Source organism: Eretmochelys imbricata, chromosome 6 (assembly GCF_965152235.1).
Source record: "Eretmochelys imbricata isolate rEreImb1 chromosome 6, rEreImb1.hap1, whole genome shotgun sequence".
Classification (NCBI taxonomy): Eukaryota; Metazoa; Chordata; order Testudines; family Cheloniidae; genus Eretmochelys; species Eretmochelys imbricata.
The window spans coordinates 50,734,145-50,755,773 of NC_135577.1; positions in this window are offsets into that span (position 1 = coordinate 50,734,145).

The following is a 21,629-nucleotide window of genomic DNA, read 5'->3' on the forward strand; positions in this document are numbered from 1 at the left end:
ATTCTGGGCATTCATTTTACAGATGACTGACAAGTTGAATGGCATTCATGCTGATACCAAGAATTATGCCATTTTCAAAACTTGAAAACATGATTGTAGAAGAGCAAAGGCCAGAATAGATAGCAGAATTTATCAAAAGCTAAATCTTTCTGGGATAACATTTTTAAATATTTGTTTGGTGATAATGTTTACTATCAGAGTAAACATTTAGTGATGGCAACATGCTTGCTGATTCACTCACTAGCATATTTTTCTACTGAAATGTTTTTTCCACTGGAAGGAGAAATGTTTCATTCAGACTTGTTTTGCAGATGGTATTCCCAGCACTTTTAGAGATGTAGACTGGATAACAACTTCCCCACTGGTTGGGAAGTTGGCAGATACCACAAGATATCCAGACAATGTTCTAATGGGTGTTGGAAAGAAGCCTATGACCATGATACATGCTGGTTACCAACAACATAGGGAGGATTAGCAGTAGTTCTGGAAATTAAATTTACATTATATGGGGATAGGATCATCTCTAGCACCTCGGTAGTAACTTCCTCTGAAAAGTTTCTGGTTCCATAAATAGGTCCAACTACATGGATGAGAGCAGTGGGAGGGAGAAATTTCAGAGTTACAATGCATGGAAAAGAAAATGGTGTAAAGATAAAGGGCTTAAGTTCATTAGGGAATTTTGGGAGGAAGGAATAGCTTATGCAGAAGGGATAAGCTCGACCTTACCCAAAATGAAACCAGATGCTGGCATCAAAAATTAACAACACATGGCAGGATTATTTAAAATAGCAGCGAGGGGAGAGCCAACAAGAGCTGTTACTCTTGTCAGATAATAAAGATAAGTTGTGTCAGAGATAGGTATCAAAACACTTCGTTCTGAAACCAACCAATAACTTAGTCAGCAAAAAGTCACCAAGACATAGATGTTATATAAACCAAGAGTTCTGAAATAACTTGAGAATGCAGTGGCTGAGTTAACAAATATATGCAGTCTCTCATTAAAATCAGCTAATCCGAATACTGAACAGTAACAATTTTTGTACCCTATATTTTAAAAAGGCATTAGAAGTTGTCTTAGAAAGTACAGATCATTAAGTCTTATTCAAAAAAGTTATTAAGGAAAAAGTAATAGGGTGAGAGGCAAAATACTTCCATGGATCAGAAATTGGCTAAGAGATTGAAAACAATAATAAATGTTTAATTTTTAACATGGCAAAAGGTTGGCAGTAGCCTCTGCCCATGGTTCTATACTTGGACCAATGTTGCTTAACAGATTTATTGGTGATCTGAAAGAGGGAAAGAAAAAAGATGTCACAAAATCTGCTGGTGACACAAAATTAAGACTGAGGGACTTCAGAGAGACCTATTAGGGCAGTATTGGGCAACCTGTGGCCCGCAGGCCGCATGCAACCCATCAGGGTAATCCACTAGCAGACCTCCAGACAGTTTGTTTACATTTGCATGGCTGCTGGGAGCTGCGGGCAGCCGTGCAAATGTAAACAAACTGTCTGGTGGCCTGCTAGCGGACTACCCAGATGGGCCGTGTGCAGTCCGCAGGCTGCTGACCACTGTATTAGAGCCACTGGAGGTAAATGGGTAGCATAGTGCTACATGAAATTCAGAGTTGACAATTGCAAGGTAATGCACCTTGCAAGGAATAATTTTAACTGCTTATACATATTCCCAAATTCTAAATTAGGTAATTACTCAATGGGGGAAAAAAATCTGGGCATCACTGTGGACGCTTCAATCAAAACCTCAGCTCAATGCTCAACAGTGGTCAAAACAGTGAAAAAAATTTTAGTATATATAAAGAATAAGATAGAAAATAATGTTACAATATACAGCTTGTAATTCAAAGTGTTACACTGTACTGCAATGCCACTCTGGCAATTTTTTAAAAATTCAGCAGTCAGTCTTGTTAAAAGAGGCAAATATTATAAAATTTAAATGATTGGTGACAACTAAGTTAGTGCATTTGTAAATAATGGCAGATATCCATGTCAAGTAGTTTAGTTTTAGCCATATTCACCTCGGTGCAAGAGGCATGTAAATTTCTACTTGGTGGTTAACGATGAATGTTTTCATATACCGTTGAGTATTGTAGCTGATTCATCATAATAGAATACTAATTAAAGCTTAAAAATACACAATATGGGCTCCTCTTGGAAGACCCGGTAACTTCAGGTAAACTGAAACCAACATGCAGGTCAATATTTATTGATTTTTATTAAATCATAATTCATCTTTAAAAGTAATTAAGTCCAATACCCTACATGCAACAACTCATCGCTTTTAAAAATTGAAAGAGCATACTGTACTGTGAGCTGTAATGGGCTCCCAAGTTGTTTTCAGATGAATTAATTCTAGCATTCTAGATTAGATTTCCCCAGAGACAGTTTTGGTAAATTGTGACATAAAAACAATCAAATTTAAAACCTTGCTCTATTTCTTCTAATCTTACACAAATAATAATGTTTTCCTGCCCAGAGAATAATGTACATCTAACTTCCTCTGTTAAAATTTAAAATATGAGCCATCCAGTTCAGAATACTGAATATCTTCAGGAAACTGATTCATACTTCATTAAAGTGTGTTAATGTAACAAAGTATATACTGTACATAAACTATATCTATAATTAGAGCATTAACCGATTTCTTCATTAAATGAATGCAATTTTAAAGCACTAATCAAAAAGCCACGAGTATAAATATTCTTACTTTAATTGGTTGCAAATGTGTCATGTAACTTTTGAGACCTAGAAAGCAGGATTGTTGTGTAGTATCCTAAGAGTGCCAGAATACTGATCCACTTCAGGTCCTAAAGTAATTTTCCCCAAATAAACTTAATTCCTTAAAATAAACCTGCCAGCCAAAGTACCTGTAATCTGAGGTGTCATCGTAATTTCTAATGTGGATAAAATTCTCCTTCCAAATTCCCACATGTGCCTGTCCCATTCCTCCAAACACTGCCGCCCCCCATCAAGTCCAAGATAAGGGAGCTGCCATTTCAGCTTGAGCTCTTCAGTCCATTTCCCTAATGCTCCTCCTGACCCCGCTCAGAGCCCCCATACAACCCGCCTAAACTCCCAACCCCATATTTCCCCCAGACTCTTCTCCCAACCCCATCCATGCCCAAGTCAGAGACTGAAACAGCATAGCTGAGAGTCAGTAACGGAACATTTTATAAAGGTTTAATAATTTTAAGTATTGTTCTGCATACATGTAAAAGCCACTCGATTATAGCATAACTACAGGTAACAGGAAATGGTGGAGTTGAGAGACAGCAGTGGAGAGACAGAATACACATCTTGTCATCTTAAAGGTATTTCTGAAGAGTCAGTTCTCTGAGCAAGTGTGTGGGAAGTCGGAGGTGGCTGGGAGGAGTTGGGGCAGCAGAGGTCCTGGGGTGGAGTTAAGCTTGAAGGAAAAAGAGCAAAATTTCAAACCATAAATAGTTTACTTCAGCTGGGTGGGGGAAAAAAAACAAAAACAGTCTTTAATTGAAAGTCTCCTTAAAGCAAGTAGCCAGCTCTGCAGCTTCTTCTTACTCTCTGACCCTGCCTCCTCGCTGGACTGGGCAGAACAGGAACACAGAGAGCAACCTCTTCCTATCAAGGGTCATCTCTAGACTTCCACTTCCTCCTCTTTATAACCCTGTTCTAATTAGCCCCTAGTTAATCACTTCCTTGCCTACCTTGGGGAGAAGTTATGTTAGCAAAGAAAATGTTAGCAAAGAAACTAAACACATTATCAAAGGGTAGCACAATTCAAACTGGAATAGAGGAGAGCAAATCAAAAAGGCATAACGGATGTAGCTGAATCTTTAAATCTCCCACAGAGTGACGAGGAGCATGGGGATTGAGTTTTCATTGGAAAGAGCTCCTTCCTCTAGGAGTTTTAAGTGTATAGCATTTGAAAGCATTTTTCCTTCCCCTTCACTTTGGTCCTTTTTTGTTTGATTATTTTTCTTTTAGATATCCTACCTTATTTCAGGGGATTCAGGCATCCCTCAATACTTTAATACCCTTCCTGATATGTGAATTTGCTGTCCTGGAAGATGTGTGCCTGGCTGTGACTGAAATGAGGCAATATTTCTCCTGAGATAGATTTTTCTGTCCTTTCTCTCCCCTTTATCTTTACCTCTCTCCTTCTCTAATACCTTCCTTCTTTTCCCTCTCTTAATTCATCCTATTTTCGTTCACTTCTCCTTTCCCTCTCAACTGAGCTCTTCTTACCCATCTTCACCATACAATCTCTTCCATTCTCTCCATTATTCCCTCCTGAGGAACTCTCTGGCCATTATTCTGGGCTGCATTCCTGCCCCTTTAATGCCAATCCTATAGCATAAAAGAGCCAGAAAGCAAATCTGATCATGTGGGAATTCCCACAGTGCAGGGGGAGTTCAAGAGTCATAGAGTCAACACAACAAATCCTACATAGCCTCTGCTCACAGCACCCAGAAAAAAAGACCTAGGGCAAGAGTGGACATTTTGGGGCATGAAGTGGGGGTCAGAGTGCACTGTAATCCAGCTATTCTGCACTGTAGGCTGGTCCCTTGCACAACTTTTCATTCAAGTGTAAGATCAGCCTTTGAGGCTACTCGACCTTAGTACAGGGTCCAAACTAGGCCTGCCAATCCAAGAATTGCAGAGGGGTTGTAAAGGTAAAATATCATTTAGCAAATCCTCTAATTAAATAGGTTGGTTAATATCACACAAAGAATGAATCTGACAATAATTGCCAAGTAAATTTCATTTCAACCCTAATTTCAGATTGTGTACATTTTCACAGCTCCATTGACCTCAAGCTGAGGATTTGCACCCTAATATCCGAAGGGTGCAAACATAAAAGAGGGAGATACAATATTTAGTGGTTGAGGGGGGTTAAATAAAAGTAATGGGTACCATCCATATGGTTCATTGCCAGCCCTTAATAAACCAAATTACAATAAGGATGAAATTAATTTAAGAACATATGCTTAAGAGTGAGTTCTATTAATTACATGGAATAGTGTCCCAATGGAAGTGCCATTGCTTAAGTCTATTTCTGTTATTTTATTTGAAATGATAATTATTTTCTCATTCTCTGAACATTCAATAAAGATTTAGGTTACTGTTTTCAGAGTAACAGCCGTGTTAGTCTGTATTCGCAAAAAGAAAAGGAATACTTGTAGCACCTTAGAGACTAACAAATTTATTAGAGCATAAGCTTCCGTGAGCTACAGCTCACTTCATCGGATGCATTTTGACAGAGCCAGAAGAGTACCCAGAAGTCACCTACTACAGGACAGGTCCAACAAAGAAAATAACAGAACGCCACTAGCCATCACCTTCAGTCCCCAACTAAAACCTCTCCAACGCATCAAGGATCTACAACCTATCCTGAAGGACAACCCATCACTCTCACAGATCTTGGGAGACAGGCCAGTCCTTGCTTACAGACAGCCCCCAACCTGAAGCAAATACTCACCAGCAACCACACACCACACAACAGAACCACTAACCCAGGAACCTATCCTTGCAACAAAGCCCGTTGCCAACTGTGTCCACATATATATTCAGGGGACACCATCATAGGGCCTAATCACATCAGCCACACTATCAGAGGCTTGTTCACCTGCACATCTACCAAAGTGATATACGCCATCATGTGCCAGCAATGCCCCTCTGCCATGTACATTGGTCAAACTGGACAGTCTCTAAGTAAAAGAATAAATGGACACAAATCAGATGTCAAGAATTATAACATTCAAAAACCAGTCGGAGAACACTTCAATCTCTCTGGTCACTCGATTACAGACCTAAAAGTGGCAATACTTCAACAAAAAAACTTCAAAAACAGACTCCAACGAGAGACTGCTGAATTGGAATTAATTTGCAAACTGGATACAATTAACTTAGGCTTGAATAAAGACTGGGAGTGGATGGGTCATTACACAAAGTAAAACAATTTTCCCATGTTTATCCCTCCCCCCGACCCCCTACTGTTCCTCAGACATTCTTGTCAACTGCTGGAAATTGACACCTTGATTATCCCCCACCTTGATTATCACTACAAAACGTGCCCCCCCCCTGCCCCGCTCTCCTGCTAGTACTAGCTCACCTTAAGTGATCTCTCTGGTTACAGTGTGTATGGTAACACACATTGTTTCATGTTCTGTGTGTATATAAATCTCCCCACTGTATTTTCCACTGAATGCATCTGAGGAAGTGAGCTGTAGCTCACGAAAGCTTATGCTCTAATAAATTTGTTAGTCTCTAAGGTGCCACAAGTACTCCTTTTCTTTTTAGGTTACAGTGCAACATAGATAAATAATGGTTCTTTTTATAATCAGGAGAAAGACAATGAAGATGATTCTCTATTGTACTCTGGTCCTGTCCAGCTCTCCATGTTTAATTTTTATTAATCGTTTTCAATTTTTTTCCAAATACTTTGATATGCCTGAGTGTTGAACATTAAAAAAAAAAAAAATTAACTACAGTGTTTCCAAGGGTTCTCTTTCAAAATAAATCCAGTTAGAGTAAATATTCCTTGTGTGTAATCAGAAGGACTTTATTCCCAAAAACATATTGTTGCAATGCCTTGCCGTGCTGATGTACAAGAAGGGTCTTTCAGCATTTCCATTTCAAATCTGAAATTCTGGGAAGCACTACCTAAGCCAGAGGTGGGCAAACTGCGGCCTGCGGGCCACATCCAGCCTGCGGGACCATCCTGCCTGGCCGCTGAGCTCCCGCTAGCCCCTGGCACCTCCCCCGCAGCCACGCCGCCATGCAGGCAGTGCGGCTTGTGCCCACCCACCTCCCAGGCTTTCCAATAAGCCTGTCCTGCTGCTCTGAGTGGCCTGGTAAGGGGGTGGGGAGAGGGGAGGGGTTGGATAAGGGGCAGGAGGTCCCGGGGGGCAGTCAGGGGACAGGGGGCGGTTGGATGGGGTGGAGGTTTGGGGGGGGGTCAGGAGTCAGGGAGCATGGGGGGTTGGATAGGGGGTGCAGTCCTGGGGGAGCAGTTAGGGACGGTGCTCCCAGGAGAGGGCAGTCAGGGGACAAGGAGTGGGGGGGGTTGGATGGCTTGGGGGTCCCGGGGGTCCTGTCAGGGACGGAGATGTGGATGCATCCGATGAAGTCAGAGGATGGGGGGGGTTGGATAGGGGGTGGGATCCCAGGGGGTGGTTAGGGGCAGGGGGTCCCGGGAGGGGGCGGTCAGGGGACAAGGAGCGGGGGATTGGATGGGTCAGAGGTTCTGAGGGGGGCAGTAAGGGGGCGGGAAGTGGGAGGGGGCGGATAGGGGGTGGGCGTCAGGCTGTTTGTAGAGGCACAGCCTTCCCTACCTGGCCCTCCATACTATTTCGCAACCCCGATGTGGCCCATGCAAGTGTGAAAATGAAGCCTGTGAGAGAACAACAATGCATTTTTACTCACAATCCACTAAGGTGAAAAAAAAAGCTGAGGGGAAACAGGTACTTTAGTCTGGTGTGCAGGTATAACACTGTGTCCAGTATACAGCATGAGACAGTGAGTAACTGACCCTGATCTCAGTCTCTACCAAGCACTGTTCTGAAGCATGCTTGTGTGAGTCCCTGCACCTAGTACTTGAAGTAACTGAAAACCCTACATACGGCAGCTGTGTGCATCATTTGTACATACTGGATTGCATTTATTCCCTGTACACATCTTCATGCTTGACCACGCACATCTCATTATAGGCACAAAGGTGTGCTCACATTGCTGAACATAATGCATATCTCCATACTCTGTGAAAGCCTCTCTGCACAGGAGCTGAGCAAATGCTTAAGAGTGACCATTAGCATATGACAGGTTTCAGAGTAACAGCCGTGTTAGTCTGTATTCGCAAAAAGAAAAGGAGTACTTGTGGCACCTTAGCGACTAACCAATTTATTTGAGCATAAGCTTTCGTGAGCTACAGCTCACTTCATCGGATGCATACTGTGGAAAATACAGAAGATGTTTGTTTTTATACACACAAATCATGAAAAAATGGGTGTTTATCACTACCAAAGGTTTTCTCTCCCCCCACCCCACTCTCCTGCTGGTAATAGCTTATCTAAAGTGATCACTCTCCTTACAATGTGTATGATAATCAAGGTGGGCCATTTCCAGCCCATTGTAAGGAGAGTGATCACTTTAGATAAGCTATTACCAGCAGGAGAGTGGGGTGGGGGGAGAGAAAACCTTTGGTAGTGATAAACACCCATTTTTTCATGATTTGTGTGTATAAAAACAAACATCTTCTGTATTTTCCACAGTATGCATCCGAAGAAGTGAGCTGTAGCTCACGAAAGCTTATGCTCAAATAAATTGGTTAGTCTCTAAGGTGCCACAAGTACCCCTTTTCTTTTTATTTAATTATAGGTGATGCTGGTAAACATCAGGGGCTAGAATCTGGCCCCAGATCTCCAATATGATTGATGTCTCCTCCCCTTAGTGATGCTACTGTTCAAAATGAGTGGGCCAAACATATGAACTTAAATATGTTGCCACTAATTAACAGACCACACTCCCCTCCAGAGCTACGACTAGAACCCAAGATTCTTGATTCCCGATATTTCTCTGCCATCTGGCAAATAATTGTGTAACCCAGTGGTTCTCAACCAGAAGTCTGGGGCCCCCTGGCAAGCCATGAGTAGGTTTCAGGGGGTGGGTGGGTGTCCACCAATCCTGGCCAGCATTAGACTCGCTAGGGTCCAGGGCAGAAAGCCAAAGTCCAGTCGCATGGGACTGCAGCACGGGCATCAAGCCCCACCACCTGGGGCTGAAGCCAAAGACTGAGCAACTTGGCTTCGCGGTGCCCCCTGTGGTATGGGGCCTCAGACAATTGCCCTCTTTGCTAACCCCTAACGCTGGTCCTGGCTTTTATATGCAGAAAAAAAATTGTTTTGCCACAGCTGGGCCATGGAGTTTTTATAGCATGGTGAGGGGGCCTCAGAAAGAAAAAGAACCCTGGGTATCCCACTGGCAAAGTATGTGTCACATCCCCATACAGTGGCTCGTCCATATAGAGTATAACAGCTTACTGCTGCTGACAGTTATTCTTTGAGCTCAGGAAATAAAGATCTGTGCTGTGGAGCCAAAGGCCTTAGGTTCCAACTCTGCTGCTAACCAGCTGCCAGGGGCTCCCTGTGCCCCCTATTTCTCCCTTCCAATTTTTGCAAAAATCAATAGGGCTGTGCCCACTGATGACCAGAACTTAACCTGAAATTTTGGAATTGATCAGATCTGGCATTCAAAAGTTATCCCATTACATCAAAATGTTGTCATGCCATCAAGTTGAACATAAGGTCTTGCAAGCTCAGGCAATAATCTGTATGCACGAAGAAGATGAAAGATGGTTACACAGGCAACAATAACTCTCACATTTCCTGATTTTTGAGGGCTTCAAGACATGAAGACATCAACCTTAATGTTCTTTTAATAAAGATCTTTTTATGAAATACATATACTAATAATAAATAAATAAGTAATAAAAGCCATTGAAAACAATATTTGAAAGTGTTATAGAAAAGAAACCAGACTGGCAGATACCCTATTTGAAAGAGGTCAGATTTGTTTTATTTTGTTCGTTTGTTTGTTTTGTAAAAACAAATACCACTTGTATTGTTTTCATGCACTATTTTTAAATTCAATGGAAACCGTGTATTTAAAAACAAACATTCCTCTGCTGTATTTGCAATATAAGTAACCCCGCGTTATGCTGAAATATAAGAACCTGGAAGAGATATTGATTCGAAAATGACCATAAACACATTTGAAACTGACTGTTTCCATTTTCTAAACTGAAAAATGCACAAAGTAAACAGCATAGAGTCTAGAAAGTAAATTAGATGTTGAAAGTTCTTTTGGCTTTATGTATTTCAGGTGCTCTTTGGAAGACAGGCAGAGAAATTAGTTTCTTTTAAAAAAGATTTTTAATATGACAGTGTTCTTTCTAAAGTAAATGAAATGCAAATTATTATGCATATATTTACATTTTTATTAGGACAAGATTGATAAGCTAGAGAAAGAGCAACCATCACTGTACACGTTTTAGCACTCACGTTTCTGGTCTGTTAGAAATCTGAACAACCTAACGTGGGAAACCTGCAAAAGTCAGAAATAAATACTAAATGCCACTCACCGCTCCTATCCCTGTCAAGGATTCAACACTAGCTAGGTTGCAAATGTTATTAGCTTTTGTAAAAACTTTAGTTTGATAGGAAATGCACATAATTACACTGAATCTCTGACTAAGGAGTTACATTTACAGGAGGAGGGGACTTGTGAAACACTCATCATCAGACACTCCAGTGTCATTCTGTCCCATCCACAAAAGCCATGAAAAGCAAAATCTGCCACTGAAACTGAAGCAGGAAACTTGATATGGCACCATCACATTGGAAGTCTTACATAATTCACTTGCCCCTTTTCAGAACGCTCTTCACCTGTCTGAAAGGTGACATAACTTCCTCCTCCCACCTCTACCCCTTGCAACTCCTTTGTGCAGAGAAACTGCCATGAACACACCTTACCTGGGATACATCTTAAATCCTCAGGGTAGTAGCTCAGGGGAGTCAGTGCAAGGAGGCAAAAAAGGATTATGAAAAGCAAAGTGCTCAGGGAGTACAGTGTGACCTCCAGTTGCACAACGAGAGAGAGCAATGAGCCTGAGCCAGGATCTCAGCCAGCCAGACCAGACTCCTCCCCCAACTAAGCTCACACAGCACAGCCAAGTAAAAGATAAGAGGGAGATGGAGGGATGAAGCCAAGAGGGGAGTGGAACTATTTCTGAAGTTGGAGCAGGGAGTATACTACCTCTGGGAAAGGAGGAGACAAGAGGAGGAAACAGAAAGGTGAGGAGCATAAGCTGGAAGGAGAGAGAAAAAGGAAGGATAATGCTGGAGGAACAGAAGTTGGGGCAGAAGAAGAGAAGGTGGGAAAACCTCTACATAGAGAAGTGGTGGGCAAACTACAGTCCATGGGCCAGATCCAACCCATGAGCCATTTTAAGCCGGCCTGTGAGCTCCCGCTGGGGAGTGTGGTCTAGAGCTTGCCCTGCTTGGGCGCTCCAGCCGGGGCACATGGTCAGGGGCCACTCCATGCAGCTCCCAGAAGCTGCGGCATGGCCCTGCTCAGGCTCCTACACACTCCAATGGCCCCCTCCAGTGCTCCAATGTGAGCTGCAGGGGCGGTGCCAGCGGACGGGGCAGCATGCAAGAGCTGCCTGGCTGTACATCTGTGTAGGAGCCGGAGAAGGGACATGCCGCTGCTTCTGGGAGCCACTTGAGGTAAGTGCTGCTTGGAGCTTGCACCCCTGAGCCTCTCCCCACACCCCAACCCCTGCCCCAGTCCTGATCCCTCCCCTGCCCTCCAAACCCCTCGATCCCAGCCCGGATCACCCTCTTGCACCCCAAACCGCTCATCCTGAGCCCCATCCCAGAGCCCGCACCCGCAGCCAGAACCTGCATCCCTTCCCACACCCCAACCCCCTGCCCCAGCCTGGAGTCCCCCTCCCGCACCCTGAACTCCTCATTTATGGCCCCACCCTGGAACCCGCACCCCCAACCAGAACCCTCACCCCAACCCCAATTTGTGAGCATTCATGGCCCACCATATAATTTCAATTCCCAGATGTGGCCCTCAGGCCAAAAAGTTTGCCCACCCCTGACCTAGAGGAAAGGAAGAAGAGAAGACAGGGCTGCAATTAGCCTTTTCTGGGCCCGAGGGAAGCAAGATTATGATAGGCAAAGGGGCCTGATCTGAGGAGCTGTCCCAGCACTAGACAGAATAGTGCAAATAATTTGTCAGATGCTTCTGATACCTCCCCATATGCTTTTAGCTCTAGCACATGGGGAAGGTGCACAGGATAAACCCTAGATGTCTACCCACAATTAAAATTGGCCTGCTTTTCAAAGGTGCTGTGCACCTATAGTGTCCATTAGCTTCCTTCCTCAGCAGCACCGATGCAAATCAGGCGAATTTTATGTAGGTGTCAGTATGGATCTGGACGGCTAATTTTAGGCACTCAGGTTTGAAAATTGTGGCCATCATAATTTAAACAGAGCTGTAGTCCAAGCATATTATAAACCAGTTTTGTGTTGCCTCTATGGGTAGAAAAAAAAATATTTCTATTACAGTGTTGCTTAAATGTTCCAACAAATATCAGAACCCTATTGTGCATTGGCCATACAAACGCTCTGTAAGAGATAGTTTCTGCCCTGAAATATTTTGCCTCTAAATAGACAAAGCAGATAAAGGGTAGACGAAACATATTATACCGATTTGATAGATGGGGGAACTGAGCTACAAAAAAGTATTGCAAAACCAAATTAGGGAGGAGCCCAGATACTTCACTGCTGAACCAAGTTTCAGCCTAGATATCTATCAAGGGCTTAGAATTATTTTTGTGTTTCTTTGTTTTTAATAGAAATCAAGAGGAGCCACACTATTACATAGCTAGATCACAATCATGACTCACAACTGTGTTTAAACAGTTTTTTTTTTTTTTTAAAGCACTGACAGGGCTGTTTGACTGTGGGAGGAGAACTAAATAGATACAAGAAACATAGGCAAAAGAGAAGGAAAGAAAAACCCCAAAAATAATGGAAGCAAGAACTTTTACAGGAAAAGTTATCTGAGATATGGTTCATGTGTGTTTATTTATTTACTATTAGAGATATTGTTGTTGCTGCTGCTTTACAAAGTAGGGCCCCGAGCCTGCAAACACTTATTCATTTGTTTAATCTTATGTACGTGTATAGCCCAGCTGAAGTCAATGGGACTGCTTGTGTTCTTCAAGTTAAGAGCATGCCTAAGGGCCTTAAGGAAGAAATGGTTTTTTTGGACAATCCATGTCCAATTCCTCCTTTCCTCTCATTCTCTATATATTTTTCTCCCATTCATTTCACTTCTGTCTTCTTACCTCCTTCTTTACAAGGGACTGAGATGTGGTTCATTAATATTTTCCTCTCCGCCTTGCATGCACTGCTGTCCCCAAAGCTCTACCAGACCCACCTCACACAAACTCCCACGCAGCTCTTGAACCCCGATCTCTACCACACTCTGACTTCACCTACCTCCACACTGCTCAGTCCATAAGTTTTCCAAGCCTACACTCTTCACTGTCCTTGAACTTCACAAGCCCTCCAAATGTGTCTTCCACCATCCCCTTCAGCTCACAATCCCTAAATTTTACCTAATACTGCTTGTGTCCCACAAACACAGACAAATCTGTCACCACTCTCCTATTTGCCACAGAGGGTAGGAATGTGTTTCCAAGCCAAATTCCAGCATCTTCCCCTGCTAGCCAAATTCCTGATCTCATTCTGGATCCCTAGACTGTGGGGCTAAATTCTGCTCTCACTTACTACCCATTTAGGTATTTTAACTAAGTAACTCCATTAAATTCAAGAGTTACTCAGGACTGACAACTGTGTAACTAAAAGTGGAATTTGGCCCTGCTTACAATTTTTTCTCTCAAGAACAAAAACCCAGCTGCGAGCTTACTTTTCTAATGTTACTGCCAATGAAGGACTGACTTTGAAACTCCCACGAGTTTGTCACTGTAGTTCCAGAACTCCTTGGTGCAATGTGCAACAGCTGGGCTGCAAAGGCCAGTTTCACTGTCCACTTAAACCGGCGCCACCTGGCGTTGCATTGTCCCAGCGCAAAAACCGCACATTCAGCACTAGTCCTCTCCGCAGGCAGGGCATTTCACGAGTCCCTCTCTCACACTCATTCCGGTTTATAATTCTACATTTAATCTTCAGTGGATGGGGCGGGTAATAATCAAATGCAAACAGTGATACAGAAGTAGGAGAGAAGTAGGAGAGTTGGTTAGATCTCTGACAATCAGATCAGTCTTAGTTTTCAGCCCCGCACAGCATGGCTAGGCAGGAGTTCCAGATGATGTTTATAGGTCTGTGCAGTTATGCTGGTAAAGCAGAGAAGGGCTGTGGCACCTGATACCCACTCCCCTTTTGTGCAAACATCCTGCTTCAATGGACCTCACAAAGCGGATGCTTTTCAGCAGGCGGCGAAAGAGGGGTGTGAAATCTTGCCCCCTTTACCTGCTGGCTGTAGCAGTGACTAGTAGAGCTTCAGCACACCGAGCAGGTTGTGCTGATTTAGAGCAGGGAATGAATACCCGCTATAATGAATTAATTCATTCATACATTTTACAAAGGCAAAAGCCCCACCCATTTCTTACTTTGTATCAGTTCCAAGGGCGCTAGCTGCCGCCCCTCACACGGAAAGAGATCAATGGTTGACCCAGAGCTTGTGAAGCAATTCACCGGACAGACGCTTATAGGAAAGAGAGAGAGGTGCCGCTTGAAGTTTCACAGCGGGCAAGGGGCTGCGCAAATACAAGGCACGGGAGCTAGAGGGCTTTGATTCCCCTTCCAGCCCCCAGAAGTGTTTGCTCAGCCCTGGGCACAGAGACCCCAGCCCGCCTTTTCCTACTGCCTGGGGGTAGTTAGCACGCGCTTACCTGTGGTCGGCACGCCCGGGCTCCGCTCACCACCCCCGCGGGCGGGTGGGTTTGCTCCCTTCTCTCTGGGGTTTGTAATCCGGCATGTCGGTCACTGGGGAGACGCTAAAGTTGTGGGGGAAGGAAGGCGCGTCTCCGGCTGGCGAAGCGCTTCCCAACTTCCAGGGAGCATCTGGGGGCGGGCAGCGGGGCTGGACGCTGCACACACACACACGCTCTGCAAATGGATGTAATGTGACAAGCGAGGAGCGGCTTCCGTCTCCGTGCCCCCTGGAGGGCAGAGAGCTCTGCTCCCGCCTCACTTCCCGCTGCTAACCCCAGGCACAGGGAGAGCCTGTTAACAGCCGCCCTTTCCCTCAGGCCCGCGGCGCAGAGCGGCTCACTTCCCCCAGCCCCCCGCGCCACTGGAAGGACTTGGGAGGCGGAGGCAGCGCCTGGCTGAGAGTCTCCTTCCCTCAGCCGGGGGCGGCTCGCTGCCTGACACCGGACAGCGCGTGCCTGGGGGCGCTTGGTTGTCAGCGCAGGGAGCTCGCTGGCAGGGAGAGGTGGGCGAGCCCGTGCCATGGCCCCCGGCCGGGCTTCCCGGAGCCTGCAGCTCGGCAGGCACAAGTTGGGGGTAGGAGGAAGCCTCCCTCCCTAGGAGGTGGGGTCTGCCAGAATATACAGTGTCCCTCCCCACCCCCCCAGTTCTGGCTGGAAGTTAATATTCCAGCAGGTTTTGTGGCAGAGCAAGAATTTTGCCTCAGGAGGTAAAAACACAAACTACATGGACATCTGCAGAAACTCAGCCCTAGAGGGCAACCTGGCCCTTTATTAGGGGGGAATTGACTTAGGGGGCAATGCCTATGCCTGTTGGCCCATCTAGGGATGGGGCAGGGGTTGTGATTACACCAAGACCATCTTCTCAGCCTAACTCTCTATCAGGGGGGTCTTCTGAGATACCAGGAGGCCAGGGGGAGAGGAGAGTCTTTGCTGTCCTGTGCCTTCCCTAATGGGAGGGCAGCCTGTGGCCCTTGTGTTTGTGCTCTCAGAAGCCAGCAGCGCCCCATGGACGCCCCCTAAGCAGCACCCAGCTGCTGGTCACACCAAGCAGAGTACCAAAAGTCTGGACCCCCTTGCCAGGCAGGTGCCCTGGGGGAGGCCCTGCATTTGGTGAGCAGGGACAGTGCACTGTACCACAACAAAAGAGTAGAGTTAAGATTGCAGGGGTGGCATCTGATGTATCTTATTCTTAACTTTTCCTTTCCTGGGTTTCAGAGGTTAAAGTTTAACCACTCTCCACTTTCTGGAAGGGCAGAAGGCGCCACTGGGAAATTTCTCACTGTGTTTGGGAGCATTTAATTTCCTTGTTATGTTTTCTATCAACAATTTCTCAGCATCCCTATGCACCACGGCCCAGCTCTCCACCTGCACTGACTCTGGTTCCTTGGCAGTGATTACCCAGCCACAGAATGCACGGGCCACATGTGAGTCCCTTCACTGCCTCTGCAATGTCTCCTTGTACTCGTCTCTCTGCGTGTCCAACACAGCCTGGTTCTTCCTCTTCAGCTCTCCCTGCCATGGAGAGGCAAGCACTGGCACAGGCCCCACAGGTTGAAGAGCTGGGGAAAGAATGCAGGGGCTGGCATGGACACAGAGGGCACAATTTTGAGGGGGGGGGCAGCATGGATTTGAGCATATTGGGGGGGACAGAGATAAAGCCACCCCAAAATCCCTCACCACACAGTTCTGACCACCTCCTTTTCATTGCACTCTTCAGTGCACTGTTCCAACAGTGCCATCTCCCTCATCGTTGCTCTGACACCGGTATTCCTTCCATCTCTAACACTCCCCAGCTCCTCTATCATTCCTTCCACATGTCTACTGTCCTGACCATCTTGCTGCTCCAAGACCCCCGCCTTCTGTGTGCGCGTGTGCACACACACACACACACCCCGCAGCTCCACCCTCCCACTTACTACTCTGTGCCCCTTTTAAAGTTGGAGGCTCTATGGGAACAGGGGAAAGTAGTGGGATTGTGAAGAATGTATGCACCAGCTGGAGGCAAAAAGGGGAAAGACAGTAGAAATGCAGAATTCCTGTTCTAAATCTAGGCTTATGGGAACAGGGGAAAGTAGTGGGATTGTGAAGAATGTATGCACCAGCTGGAGGCAAAAAGGGGAAAGACAGTAGAGATGCAGAATTCCTGTTCTAAATCTAGGCCTAGTTTGTGGCTCTACACATCCCTTTGCGGTGTAGAAAGCTTCAAGAGATGTTGTGACAATCTGTACCTCTATGTTCACCCCTTTTTATAGGATTATGATAAATCTTGTACAAAGTATGCCTTGTGAAAAACTCATAATTTGTTGATCATTATTGTCCTGGTAAAATATGTGTGGTGATACTGTATGTAAAGTTATAAGATTCTACTGTATGATATTACTAAAAGCAGCCACAGAGACAAAAGAAAAGGAGTACTTGTGGCACCTTAGAGACTAACCAATTTATTTGAGCATGAGCTTTCATGAGCTACAGCTCACTTCATCGGATGCATACCGTGGAAACTGCAGCAGACTTTATATACACAAAAGACAAAAGACACCTCAGTCAGGGGCCAACAAAATCAAATGGAACATCACTTGGTTAAGTGACCATTCTTTGGCAGGAAATAGGGTGTGAGAAAGACATTTACATCTTGGCAAAGAAACAGCTGGAGGTTCCCATCCCCAAAACTCCTCCACTCCCTCTGCCATCCACCCCCATGTCCCCCTCTCAGCCTCCCGCCCACCATTGCCCTCCCTCAAATCCCCTAGCTCAACCCCCTCCAATCCCTCACCCTCAAATCCCCTGGCCCAAATCACCATAATTCCTCATCCTCTTCTTATTCCTCTCTCTTATCACTATGACAATCAGCGTCCAGACATCCCAAGAGGAGAACAGGGGGTATGATCCCCTCAAAATAAGCAATTGAATCAACTGGTTGCATACAATGTTATTGTGCATAAAATATGTCAAGTAAGGTCTTTAATGAAAGCTTGTAATGTTCTCAGTTTGGTGGTCATGAGATATGTATTCAGACTGTGATTATGAAATTATGTATTTACGTAGGCACAAAAATGTGCTCATAAATTTGTGCTGTAACATTTAGTTCCACCTCACAAGAAGAAAGTGGTCAGACAGGCAGGACAGGGCAAAGCTGCCTCCCCACCCAGATGAGACTAGCTTCAAGCACTTAGCACTGTATAAACCCAAGAAAAGACAAATGATGGACCATTAAAGTTAATGGAAAGACATTGAAACTGAAAAAACAAATCGAAAACTTAGGAAGGAGTTTTCCCCACTCTGAAAACCCATGAGTCACCGTACCAGGTGAAAAGGGGATGGGGGAAGCCTTTTAAAAGCATGTTTGTGGCTGAGGTTTTTTAGCCATAAACTGAGGGTCAACACTAAGGCAGAGTGCTGTCCATGAAAGGCTCAGTCACCTCTATGATAGAGAGCACACTGGGAAACTGTTCAAAGAAAGAAAAGGAGTACTTGTGGCACCTTAGAGACTAACCAATTTATTTGAGCATGAGCTTTCATGAGCTACAGCTCACTTCACAAAAGCTCATGCTCAAATAAATTGGTTAGTCTCTAAGGTGCCACAAGTACTCCTTTTCTTTTTGCGAATACAGACTAACACGGCTGTTACTCTGAAACCTGTTCAAAGAAAATAGGTAACTTGTACTAGAAAGGGAAATTTAGCTAAAATAGAAGTGCAAAGCATCTTTATGTATATTTTCTGTGTAACTTGTATGTGTTTGCTTCCCTTGCTAGTTCATCTCTGATGAATCACCTGTGATTTTTCTACTGAATACACCTTTTGTTTATTTTATCCCCATCAGGTATCTATTATGCAAACTGTGTAGAGCATGTGTGCCAAAATGAACTGATAACTGGGTGCAGGTTTCACTCCTTCAGAGAGTGAGGAACCACAGGGGAAAAGTCAATGTGTCTGGAAGTTAAGAACTCAGTAGATTGATTTGGGGAGACTTGTGACTGGAAAGGCTGTTAGAGTCACCCTGCAAAGAAAAACTGGGGTGAGACTTTTATGCTTTTAGGCTGGCTAGTGGTGTCAGGATTCTGAGCCATAGCAGCTTAGCATTAAGGCACCCTAAAGTTACAAAGCAGGCAGTGACAGAACCCCTTACCCAGAACCCTGGGTGACCCCAAAACATCACAACCACCCATCCCCATTTATCCCCCTCCACTCCCTGCACCATTCCAACACATTCTCCCTCACTACTTTAATTCCCAATATTCCCTCACTCTGAATTAAAAAAAAGTTATAAAAATCTGAACATGAACAGCTCATGTTAGAGAGGCTGTGTATCAGGAACCCCTGGACGAAATGACCTAACAACTTGATTTCCTTTGATTACACTCTGTTCCATTGTTCAGAAAACAGGATTACATTAGCGTTTCATTTCCCCTCCATTTAATCAATGCTAATTTCCTTGACAATACTTCTACAGTAAAATCAGGGTCAGCATGTGAATTTTAGAGCACTTTAAATATCACTCAAACCAGAAATGTTGGTCTTGGGGCAAAACTCACAGAATGCAGATAGAGAGAAAGGAACAGCCACATGACATGTTTTCTACAAACTGCTAAGGGAAAAACTTGAACTTATAGTACCTGGGTTCAACTCAAGTTTGAGGACCACAGCACGTCACCTTGAGCCACTCAAGTACTGTGACAACAGCCTGCCTGGAAACGCTCTTGTTTCAATCAAGCCCTCGTCTTGACTTCAATCTGTTTGGCTCAGCAATTTGGCACAAGCCGATTTCTAGATACAAACTCTAAGGTCAGTAACTTTTTCAGCAGTGCTTCCCCATACCTTACACTAGCGGAAATGCCAAACTACTGAGATCAGTTGGGGGATAATTAGAGCTATAGTTTAAGCCCCAGGTGTGTGCAAAAAGAAGTTAGAAGAATGAACATTTTGTAATATGCTATTTTAGGGGGGGCTGTATATCTCAGGAACCCCTTGCTGAGATGACCCCATGTGTGGAACTGTGACACTGCCCAGCATTTCAACGAAACACATCAAATTTCAAGATGATTTGAGTAAACATGCAGGTTTTAGAATAGTCCATCTTTAAACAAAAAATGATGCTCAACCAAAAAGATAGCACAGCTGGTGCTCTGGCATATTATGGCTCCACTAAGCCATTGTATGAAATGTAAGTAGAATAAACTATATGTAAATTGCCTTAAATATTCATTTCTATAATATTTTAGACGTTTACAAAACCACTTTGTACAGTTTTAAAAATATTTACTGTTACAGAATTCAAATATTTTTTAAACAAGGAATTTCAATTTTTGAAATAAGGAATATTCTGCACCACATTAAGAGTGAAGATACATCAAATCCATTAATATTTATGAATATGGGGCTGTATGCACTGAAAATGGATTTCAGTGCACAAAGTGTTATGTGCATAGATTTATTAACTGACAGACTTTCACAAAGAAATTTCTAGCCACTGGTCATGTTTCTTGGAGTTGTATAGAAGAGTCTTCCTTCTGCATACATCCTAAAGGGGTGGGGGAGTTATGCTTGACCCTCTCAGTTGCCTTTTGGAAATGAGATGGCACTTGAAAGGTTATCAGGACATTCCTAAATAAGCAAAAAGAAAAAGGTGAATCTGGTTCGGATGGGAGGTTCTTACTTAATCCTAACTGGTCCCTAGTTTGTGCTCTTTAAATTTTAAAGCATCTGAACATTTGTTCTTCCTGTTGATAAGAAACTGCTTTGCTGATTTGCCCTTTTCATAACCCTAGGGATAGTACTGAAAATAGGGCAGTTATGTTCCTGGAGTAAAATTCCATGAATCCCATCTTTTTCAAATAAAACCCTGAAAACTATGGGTTTTAAAAAAAAAGGGCAACTCAAGAGTATTTCAGTTCTTTTTATGGTGAAAAATTTGAATGTGCTGTTGTTCATTATAACCAGAACAAAAAATACAAAGAGAAACTGTTTATATCCGTGGTAAAAGCAGATAAATAAGGGCTCAGGGAGTGACCTCAAATGCTTTTATATCAATAATATCAACAGACCAGCACAGCCAGTCCATGCATTTGGAAAGTTATTTTGCTTTCACTCTGCTCAGGTAACAGTTAAGGGTTTTGCATTAGAGTGAAAGTGTGTTGAAGCTGGTGTACGTATTGCTTTTGGGTAGATGTTCGAGACAAAAGCAAAAGGTTTATGAAGCGTTGGCAAGCATTGTGAAGGTGGAAAGAAATGCACAAGTCTTTCTACTTAACTTCTTATTTCCATGCTTTTAAGATTTCTGGATGGAGTCTGTCCACAGGCTTAACTGTCACTAAATGTAGTTTTTGTTTGCTAGTTTTTAAGAGGGTGGGGGTTTTATACCACTTTGGCATACCTCAGTGATTAGCTTCTCATAGTCAGGGAGAAAGGGAGCAGCACCTGCCAGAGAACTGGAGGGAGAAACTAAGGTGCTCCTGACTAGGTCACAACTTCTCATAATTTTCAGTAGGTTGCACATGTTTCAGTAAATTCTGTCTAGACTATTTTATCCCTATTTAAAAGTTACTTAATGTAAGAGCAACCCTCCATGTTTAGCAGTAATGACACAACCTCTCAGCTGGAGGAAACTGCCATAAAGGAAATACATACAAAGGAAATGTATACACAGGATGCATCCGATGAAGTGAGCTGTAGCTCACGAAAGCTTATGCTCAAATAAATTGGTTCGTCTCTAAGGTGCCACAAGTACTCCTTTTCTTTTTGCGAATACAGACTAACACAACTGTTACTCTGAAACCTGCCATAAAGGAGTTTCTGTAGCCACTTATTGAAACAGTTCATAGCCTCTCATGGACTTCTGAAAATGGGAAACAGGAGCAATACAGCAGCATGGTGTGTGTGCCATCATTCCACCAACAGATCTGCCTATTGCATTCCCCTTTCCCTGCCAATAGGAAGAATACCACTCAATCGGCAATCATGACAATGTGGGGCACCAGCAAGAATGATGGCCTACAACGGGGACTGAATCAATGACCTCCACAGCTAAAAAATTATGCATCTTTTGATCTTGTGCTAAAGAGCCAGGTTCACTAGCTCACATTTGTCACAGACTCACATCTGCTGTGGA